Source organism: Sinohyriopsis cumingii, chromosome 11 (genome assembly GCF_028554795.1).
Source record: "Sinohyriopsis cumingii isolate HCF-2022 chromosome 11, ASM2855479v2, whole genome shotgun sequence".
In the NCBI taxonomy this organism is placed as follows: Eukaryota; Metazoa; Mollusca; class Bivalvia; order Unionida; family Unionidae; genus Sinohyriopsis; species Sinohyriopsis cumingii.
In genome coordinates, this window is record NC_142971.1 from 13,802,664 (window position 1) to 13,813,270 (window position 10,607).

Consider the following 10,607-nt stretch of genomic DNA (forward strand, 5'->3'; position numbering starts at 1 on the left):
AAGTTTAAATTTATTTTAAAAAAAGCGAGGCGGTGATATCGCAGCCAAGTTAGCCAAGTTACCAGGAACACCGTGGGTTAAATACCCAGGAGAAAAACATCTTCCAGGATATAATTATTGTGGTCCAGGAACCCGACTTGATATCAGACTTGATGCTCAGGATCAGCCCAATCCAGGTGAGTATCCGATAAATGCTATTGATAAGGCGTGTCATGCGCATGATGTAGCTTACCGAAGCAATGATTTGCAGCAGTGCCATCTCGCGGATGTGAAATTAATTCATGCGTTGGATGCCATCCCTGATAAATCTTTCAAGGAGAGGTTAGCATCCTGGCTGATAAAAACTGCAATGAAATCTAAGCTTGTATTAGGCGCTGGTAATTAATTATAATGGAGTCGATTTATTATTCCCCAAGCGGATACTGGAGAGGTAACGCAGCAATTAGTAAACTCGCTGAAGCAGCAAAAGTTACAAAAGTTGCTGCTAAAAATTGGTTATTCCGACAGGCAATATGGCAAATTTATCTACCGCGTCCTAAACAAATTCACTTTGCACATTTTGATGTTAGTGTGCCAAATGAGGTTCATCAGGCTGATATATTATTTCTGCCACATGATACTATCCGAAGACGCACATACAAGTACGCGTTAACTGTAGTTGATGTTGCAAGTAGATACAAAGATGCTGAACCGTTAACGACTAAAACAGCATCCGAGGTTGCTTCTGCGTTTGAAAGAATTTATCAACGTGGTCTACGTTGGCCAAATTTATTACAAGTTGATCCTGGCAAAGAATTTCAAGGTGCAGTATCATCGTTGATGAAACAACATAACGTCACCATCAGACGAGGACATACTGAAATTCACCGTGATCAGGCAATTGTTGAGCGATTCAATCGAACACTTGCTGAGCGGTTATTTGGATATCAATACACGAAAGAAATTTATTCAAGATACGAGATCGCGCGAATGGGTTGCAAGATTACCAAGCGTGATAGCTGCACTAAATAGCGAGATCACACGAACAACCAACATGAAACCTGCCATCGCAATCACAAAAAAATATATACCCGTACGACGTGATTCTTCAGCGCAGCCAATACTGGGTAATGTTACAGTTAGATATTTATATGAACCGGGTGAACTTGAAGGTGGTAAACGAAGAGCGACTGATCCTATCTGGAGTGTTACCACACACAAGATAACCACCGTGACAAGATCCACTGGTAGACCAGCAATCTACAGGTTGGATTCAACTGCTCCTCAACGTGGATTCACACGTGAGCAACTACAGGTAATTCCCGAGGATACGCAATTACCGCCAAAATCACTTCAGTGATTTCGATCACTTAACTAGCGCTGGCGCCTCTACGTCGATTGCACTCAAGACGGGTCAACATGATATTATCACGTGTATGACCGCGATTGTTATCTTTTCTGTCTACGGTAAATTGTCTTGAATTTTTATTCGAATACTGCCATAGCATTATACAATTGCAGCTCGCACAGTGATTATTCTGCTGTTGTTTCAGCGCTCTGATAAATTCAACATCAAGATCAAAATCGCGATTATTTTTTTTTGTCACTCTGTTTGTAACCGGCGAGTTTTTTTCTTATTACATCATCATCGCTGTTGTTTTCATTATTAATTTTATCAGCGTTGGATTCATCCAATACAATCCTTCGCAGTTGAGATATTCTTCTGACTCTGGACACCGCTGAATAAACTAAGTTTGACCATTCGATTCGATCATCAACAATCCAGACAGTTGTATCTGAAATAGTCAGTCCTTGAGATGAATGAATGGTCATTGCGTATCCTAGCGTCCACCGGGATTTATTTATTTTTAGTGCATCTTTGACAGCATTAATATCAACTAATACAATATCATTCAGTACTAAATTCTGTTTCTCTGTTTTTCCAGGAATATCAACATCTATATTTTGTAACCGCGTATCAGCTGGTCTATAACATAACGGCGTTGGCAGCATTGGAAACTTTTCTTGTTGTAATTGAAATAGCTGCTGTTGAAGTGTGTCTCTGACTATCTTTCTACTTGCCACTATCAAATCGTCTGGTTTCCATACGCGTAAAAAGTCACTCATTGAAGTTTCAGGAATCATCTCGCGCATAATTTCACATTGAATTTTATTCGGCTGTAATTTGATTAATGTTTAAAATTCTTTCAACGTTGCATCAAGTGCTCTATGATCATCAGACACTTCTTCGTAATAATCAACAAAATCTTTTAACCAATCATGCGGAGATGCGCCGACAAACGGAGGTGGTTGACCGTGATCGCCGCACATAATCACTGCAGTATTTTTCGTTAGCAGCCAATCAAGAAATGTTTTTAACGTTTCCAGCGGCACCGTACATATCTCATCCCAAATTATTTTCTCGGGAATATATTTTGTTACCATTCGATCTGACGTCCACACACCGCCGCTGTATTTGAAAAAGCTGTGATAAGTGCAAGAATTGACTCCTCGCTGTTTCATCTCCCTGGCAAGCCTGTGTGTAGGTGTTAGCACAATCATATCCGATTTTCCAAATAATTCAATCGCTCGAGTTGTTTTACCAGACCCACCCGGCCCGTTCAAATAAACGGTTTTGTGTCTAGTGATTGGATCATACACAGATGGCACGGAAGATATTTCTGACATTTCTGATTTACAATAATCATCCTTAATTGCAACATCAGCGGATTCACAATATTCGTGTAACATCTCCGCTTTTATTCTCCACGAACTCCATGATTCATCAGTGCTTATAAAACGAGCCAGTGATTCTGAATATCTTTTATTGATGTAAAATGAATCCGTTGCAACTCTAACTGCGGTCTCAGGAAATCGATTTATCATTGATAGGAAATTTATAGAAACATAACCCAGCATTGAAGATCTTAGATGTGTGTATTGAGGCGATTCTCCGTCGATATAACTTACAATTGTGCCCAACTTTTTCCCGTCGGACAAGAACACATCCTCCCGATTACAAAATATATTTCTCGCAACAGCGTCAGCAATTATAAAATCCAATTCAGCATCATCGATAATCAGTCGCGAGTGATGCATTTTATGATCAAATGCTGCACCCTGAGTAAATTTACCGATTATTCTTCGTCCAAGATCTTTTGCTGCTTTTTCACTATTGCTGAGTTTGATCTTGGGAACTTTAGGAGCCTCACTGACAATGACATCCATCGGGGTATTTGGACTCTCTCGTGCATACTCGCCGATAACTTCATCTACACTGACACGCTCCGGTGTTGGCAACCAAACTAAGGTCTGCGGTCGATATGATATGATTGCTTCACTGACAGTCAACGATACCAGTATTCGGCTGTCAAGCATATATCGCAATAACACTATTGGTACCCAGCGCTTCTCTGAGAAGTGTCTGCCAAGCCAAACATAACAGCACGGATGAAGTCCCGCGGCGAATTCAAACGAAGTCACACGAGCAAATCCTGTCAGGTCAAAGTCGGGTAAACTGCCGTTTATAGCAACTCGTGTCATCGAGTTCGTGGGATGTCCAAATCTCTTAAAGTATTCGCTGCACTCGCCGTTCCCGAGAAAGCTTCCTGGGTAGCAAGCAATCATATCCACGGAAATCATATCCCGGTGGTCATACCGGGTATTCCACAACCCGCCATGCCCATACTTGACACAGCTTAATTGTATATCCGAAAGAAACTGACTTCGGGTTGGTCTCCACGAATTTCTTTCTCTGGCGGCGTGAGCGGCAACACTTGGAACTGTAAAACAATTAACTAATAACTGCTCAATGTTTTCTTTCACATATTTCTCTGCGAGTTTTTTCATTTGTTGTTGCAACGACTCCGTCCGGTATAATTCCCCTTTGGGTTTTACAAATTGATCATACTCGGAATCTTCGGAACTCTTAAATAACCACACCGACACAGGGTCGGTTTTACTCAGCGTGTAAATAGCATCAAATATATTTCCGGAATAAAGTTTGACAACACGATCTCGTGGAAATATTGTAACTGCATCAGTCCAGGCATGAGAGTTATGATCAATAATTTCAATCGGTGATCCTGACTTTTTATAATGTTTGGAATTATATAATATTTCCCCGGTTAGTGTTTTTACTGTTATTGAACATTTTAATTTACTTGATAACACAGCAACATCATTTATTGTTGTTCCAGTATCCTTAACCGATTCAGCCCATGCTGTTATTTTTTCACGTCGCAGATCGGTTAAACCGTTTCCTCGTTTTGCGTTTTTAAAATGTTCCATTACTCGCTCGGCTACACAATTTAACGTAGTCATTGATGACGTTCTCATCGGGGCGAGTTTATCAATTTTTGGTTTTTTTACCGGATATATTCCATAAACGACTGCGGTTACAGGATACGCTCGAGCGTAATATGGTTTATCAATCCCGGTCAGCATTCCTGGTTTGGAATCTTTACTTAACAGAATGGTCTTTCCGTTAGCAAGAACAGGGTCGAGTTTGTCACGGATAATCCATTCATAGTCTTCAACGCTGACGATAAATTTTATTCTGAAAAAAATATTTCTTGCTGTGTTCATCGCTTTGATGAATATCAAATAGATAATCAATAATTGTTTTTGCTCGGGCATCAGTCATTGTAGCATCGATGACTTCGTCAGTGTCGCGGATAATTTTAAATGACGACCATACATGAGAAGCGCCGTCGTCGCGGAATTCTTTTTTACCCTCCCTGATAATATTAAATAGATCAGTTAGATTCCGCCGTCGAGAGTCTCTGTTTAGCCTGTCAAGATCGAATCTTCCAGCGCCAAATAAACCCTTCATATTATATTTAAGACAAATATTTAAATAAGAAATATATATATATATATATATATATATATATATATATATATATATATATATATATATATATATATATATATATATATATATATATATATATATATATATATATATATATATATATATATATATATATATATATATGAATAACTGCAAGTGGTTAAAAGTTGGATCTGTAACAGTCTGTGGTAAGCCCTGCAGGAAGGAATTCTGCGGTGAACATATACAAAGCATCAAACGAGGAAGCACAGGACCTATCCCATGCCTGCGATGTGGCATTGGTGTCAGGGGTAAAACACAATTATGTCCGGGATGCGGGGGGAAACGATACCGTGAACTCAAGCGATATTACAATAAAAATAATAACGGAAATGCGCTGAAATCCGAGAGTGATTATATAACTAAGTTTTCAGACAAATTATAAATTAGACAAATATATTATTACATAAATGAGCCAAGAATTTGTCTCACATCCAACCGTTAAAAATTATGAAGCATCACGTGAGGGAATAGTGAGACACTGTATATTGAAAAAAACCAGTTGGTGCTGTTAATAATACTGGTTATCTCCGATTTAATGCTGGAGGTAAAAAATATTATAATCACAGGGTCGTGTTTGAGTGTTTCCGAGGAGAGATCAAAGACGGTCTTGTAATTGATGACATTGATGGACAGAAACTTAATAATAATTTATCCAATCTGAGAGCTGTGACGCAGAGCGAAAATTGTAGGGCTGGTAATACTGGCTGTAACAATAAAAGAGCCAAAAAGGTTGTTTCCATAAATTTAAATACAAATGAAGAAATAATATTTCAATCGACATATGCAGCTGGCAAGCATTTTGGTATTTGTAGGGCTTCAGTACGAAGAGTCGCAGAAAATATTATCAAATTAACTTTTTCACGTAAGTTTGATAGCTGGATTATATTTTCTTATGTAGATAACTCTGCAGTGACTGTGTGAAAATCGAAGGATTTTTGAAGTAAATGATACAATTATTTCCCCCTTGTCACCTTGACAGCGCGCTATAACACTTTACAGGTACGAGCAGACGATTTTCTGCACAAGGAAGTAAATAACTTCCCTTCATTTTACCACCCTTGATTTTATCAAGGTGACAACGTCAAGAATGATTTTATCCCTGACAAAGTCAGAGATAAACGCGTATTTATCTTTTTTTACAGACAATATCACTATTTTATTACACTTGTTCGGGTTTATGGTTCATCTGTATTTTTCACACGATCATATTTAAGAAAATACGTTTTAAACAAATCACGTTGAGCTATTTCTGAACTTCCAGGTATCAGTCGGTTTATATACAATATCATGCGAATAGTATATGGGGTTTTCAAAACCCAACGAAGTTGCACAATTTTCTCCGTTATCGCCCCGTTCAAGCGTGGTCTTTTACCACCCAACGGGATTGATTTTGGGGGTGGGGTGCAACTTTGTTGGACGTAGAGTATAACCCCACATCTGTCTGTGTTGTCTATATATTTGTACCGTCCCTATTGTAAATATTGCTGTAAATATGCTTCTACTGTATACAACTGCTGTAAATATGCTTCTACTGTAAGTATTGTAAATACTATGTGTTTGTGCCGTCCCTAGGATAAGTTACATGTTATGTTTCAGAGTTTGGTAGCTAGATATCATATGATAAGCTAGATGTTTTTTTATTTTAAATACATAAAAATATATATAAATATGAATCACGAAAATATCAATAATGTGATTGATGCTATTAAAAAATTAGAAAGACAAGGATTTAATATATTACTAAATCCTGAAACAATTCTGTCAGATTTTGAGTCATTATATGAAGCTAAATGCGCAGGGCGTTATATTTATATATCGATTTATAAAGATGATTCAAAATAATTTGTATAAATCGCTGGCCAGCGTAGCGGCGGCACAAGTAAATGAATTTGTTCCACTGTCTCGTGCAATCGTAAAGATCAGGCTGGCACTGGCAGCCGAGTATGAAACTAAAAAGATAATAAATAATCGGGTTAGAAAATTAAAGCATTGTATGTCAGCTGACGAAGTCATCGCTGACTTTGTCACTGACGAGGAAGTAAATACCTCACCTTGATTTCGTCATTGACGAAGTCAAATACCTTGATTTACTTGGAAGTGAAATCGAAAGTAAAAAAAAGAAATATTACTTTTTTTTTACTGTCCAAATTATGCAATTGTCCGATTTCGTTGGTTTTTACTAGCAATTACCCTGTCAGGATCAATGAAATGGTCAGTGGTGTAAAAATCATATATAATAAAATCAGCAACTTGGACATTTTCGTTGGTTTTTACTAGGAAATACCCTGTCAGGATTATCAATTTGGACATTTTCGTTGGTTTTTACTAGCAAATACCCTATCAAAATCAGCAACTTGGACAATTTCGTTGGTTGCTACTAGCAAATACCCTATGAAAATCAGCGAAATTGTCAGTGTTGTAAAAAATATATATAAAGTAAAATATTTGAAAATTCTAAAGAATTTTTACTGCACAAAAAAATAAAATTATCGTGAAATCGTCCGATTTCTGTGATTTTTCCCCGTTGACTTTCACTGCAATATCTTATCAAGATGATCCCGTGAAATACACGAGTGAGCATAATTCATGATTTGGTCTGGAAAACATGTGATCGCTATGATATAATTTTCTTGTAGTTGTTTCAACTGCGATTCTGTCAGTAAAAAATCATCATTACCGTATTTATCAATAACTATTTTAACTTCACCTAATTTCATCATTGATGAAATCGACGACGATCCGCTGAATAATTTTTTGATATATTCTTCAAGTGTTTGTTTGTCGTATATGGAACATTTCACGTGCTGATACATGCTATATTTTTTTTTCATTTAATATAATTTATTGTGACAGTGCTGTCATTGATGGTGATGTTACCAACAGTGCCATCATCGTCGTCACTGTCACTAACAATAAAATCAATGTCAGAGACATCTTCATCACTAACAATAAAATCACTGTCAGAGAGATTTTCATCATCATCATCATACTTCTGGTAATTCTTCGAATTTCTCGGAAACGCTTTGCATTTCTTGTAAGTCGAAGATTTTTGGGACATTATTATGATATGATATTATTAATTGAAAATCGTTTCAGGACTTGAAAATCGTTTCACGATTTCACCAGCAAATTAATACTAATAGTTCCATTTCTCAAGTCCAAAAGTCTACCCTGCTGGTTAGTGACTTTAAAATTTATCCTTGTCAGCATTGGATTTAAACACTGCAGAAATACTGGATTGATTGGCTCTTGTACAATCAAAAACCCAGGTTGTTCTTTTGGAGTAAATGAGTATAGTATAAACCCTTGCTGGGCTTGATTTGATATTGTTGTGCCTATGTTGTAACTGCCATCGATTACGTCATACACAAGATTGACCGCGACGACATCAGTGATATTTACGATTCCCGGAGAAATATGTCTGCCATCGCTCGCTGTGGAATTGTCATATCTGAGGATAGTTGGCGGTGGCAATATTCGCTTGTGCTGGTCAAGTATGTCATCGAAGTATTCATCGACGATATCAGTGACGTATTTTCTCAAGATGACCGGGGAAACGTATCCTGGTAATTTAAAATTTGCAAGTTCAGCTTCTTTCAGCGAGAACTTATCCAAAAATTGTTGTTTATTATAGGGGCTACCGTTAATTACTACCTGAATTGCTCGCTGGTTAAAATATTCCATATCTGCGGCAATTTGATTTAATATCTCAATTTGTTTAATAATTTCTTCACGTGAACCTGTTACATCGGAAACATGTTCTTGGAAGCGTTGCCGTAGATGCGCTAGTTGCGCTCTATGTGACAGATTAACAATTTTAAAATATTCAGTAATTTCGCTTAGACGAACAAGAAATGATTCATGCGACCTATCTGGATTTTGCCTATAAGCAAAATTCCACTCAATATCGCTGCCATCTTCATAGAAGTTAATCCAGTTAAACAACGTTGCACTTTTTATAGCATCCAGATGTTCTTTGTATGACGGTGTAATTCCGTGATATGACTGCGCGTCAGTGATATAATCAGTCTTTTTTGGTTCTGGTGGTATCGGTGGTGCCGGTGGTGGATTTTCAGGCCATCCTAATACTGTTCTGATTGAACTGTTATAAATGTCTACGTGGTAACCCGGTGAAGCGACTTCGATGATCGTTGACAACGTTGGCTCGTGTGCGGTTATTGATATTTTTGCTTCTTTTCCGGTGATACGCTTCATTTGACGCTGTATTTCTTTGTTGATTTCTTCTATCTGATAAGACCCTGTTGGTAAATGAATGACATTCCAATCTGGAGTACCGTCAGGTTTATTCTGATACGAAAATACAAATGAATTATCTGGCAACTGTCCGTGAAATGATGTCGACCTGATGTTAGGCCAACTGTGATATACTCGTAATTGTGCCAACGCGATTTCTTTTACTGGAATCGCAGTTGGAAAATTAATATTAAACTCTGGTTGCGTCGAAGATATTGTTATCATTGATGTTTTTGCCGGAGCTGTATTTGCGGCTATCTCTTGAAGTATCTCCGTCATGGGGCCCCGAGTGGCCGAGTGGTCTAAAGCGCTCTTCGTTACGGATCACTGCCATCTCACCTCTGTCTGCGGCGGTTCGAGTCTAAGATTCAGCCAATGTGGGCATGTGAGAAAGCTTGCCAGTAGCTTCTCGTGGGTCGGTGGTTCTTTCCGGGGTTTTCCGGGTTCTTCCTCCACCATTAATACTGGCCGCCATGTATAGCCTATCGTGCTGAAAAATGGCGTTAAACCCCACAACAACAACAACAACAACAATCTCCGTCATTATTTATCGACATCGTTTTCAAATTAAAATTCTTTGTGTTTTCGTGATCGTTGTATGCGCTGGACATCAATGTGAATTCGGAATCGGATATAACTGTATCGTCAAGGCTGGATGATATCAACGAGGACAATTTCGAGTAGGTGCTTGTGGCCGCGCTGTTTAACTTTTCATATTCGTGTAATTTTGTTAGCGCACACGAGGATATTTTTTTTTTGCAATTATATTAGCAACTCCTGCAATCGTCGTTGATGCTGAAATTGTGATTGTAATCGCGATTGCAGTTGTCACTGGTGTCAGCGCTGATAATAACACACCCGTGGATGCAACTACCGCGGATACCGAATACACTATTGTGTCTAATACAGTTACACGCCGTTTGTATTTTTTTATCTTTGTTGCGCATTTGTCAATAGTGTTTTTTAACTCTGACTGCCATTCGCGTACCTGATCATATCTATATTGCTGAGCATCTAATGTTGTCGTTGATGCTGATTTCATTTTATTATTTTACGCGGTAACCAATTGAGGCGTTTCAGCTACAAATTCCAAACACCACCAGTAAGATGTTGCGGTTAATTTCCTGTCTGCAGCTTCCAGTATAAATGTTTCTTCGGTTTCCTTGTTTAATATGATAGTCACAACCCCGGAATATTTGTCAGTGGAATGTCTCCAGGGATATTTGTGAAGATTTCAAATTTAGCGGCACTGAATACAGACAGTCTATACACGCCAGTGGCTGTTGCTATATATTTGATAGTATTATTTTGTCGGGACCATGTTGCGAATCCCTATGATACCGTGTATACGATGTTGGTGATATGCCCGGGGGTAACTCCAGTGGGGACTTTAATCAGACTGGTTTTGTTAACGATCTCAGGAATACCCGATACGATATTCTGCTGTGTTTGTTTGATCGTGTTAATGTTATTTTCT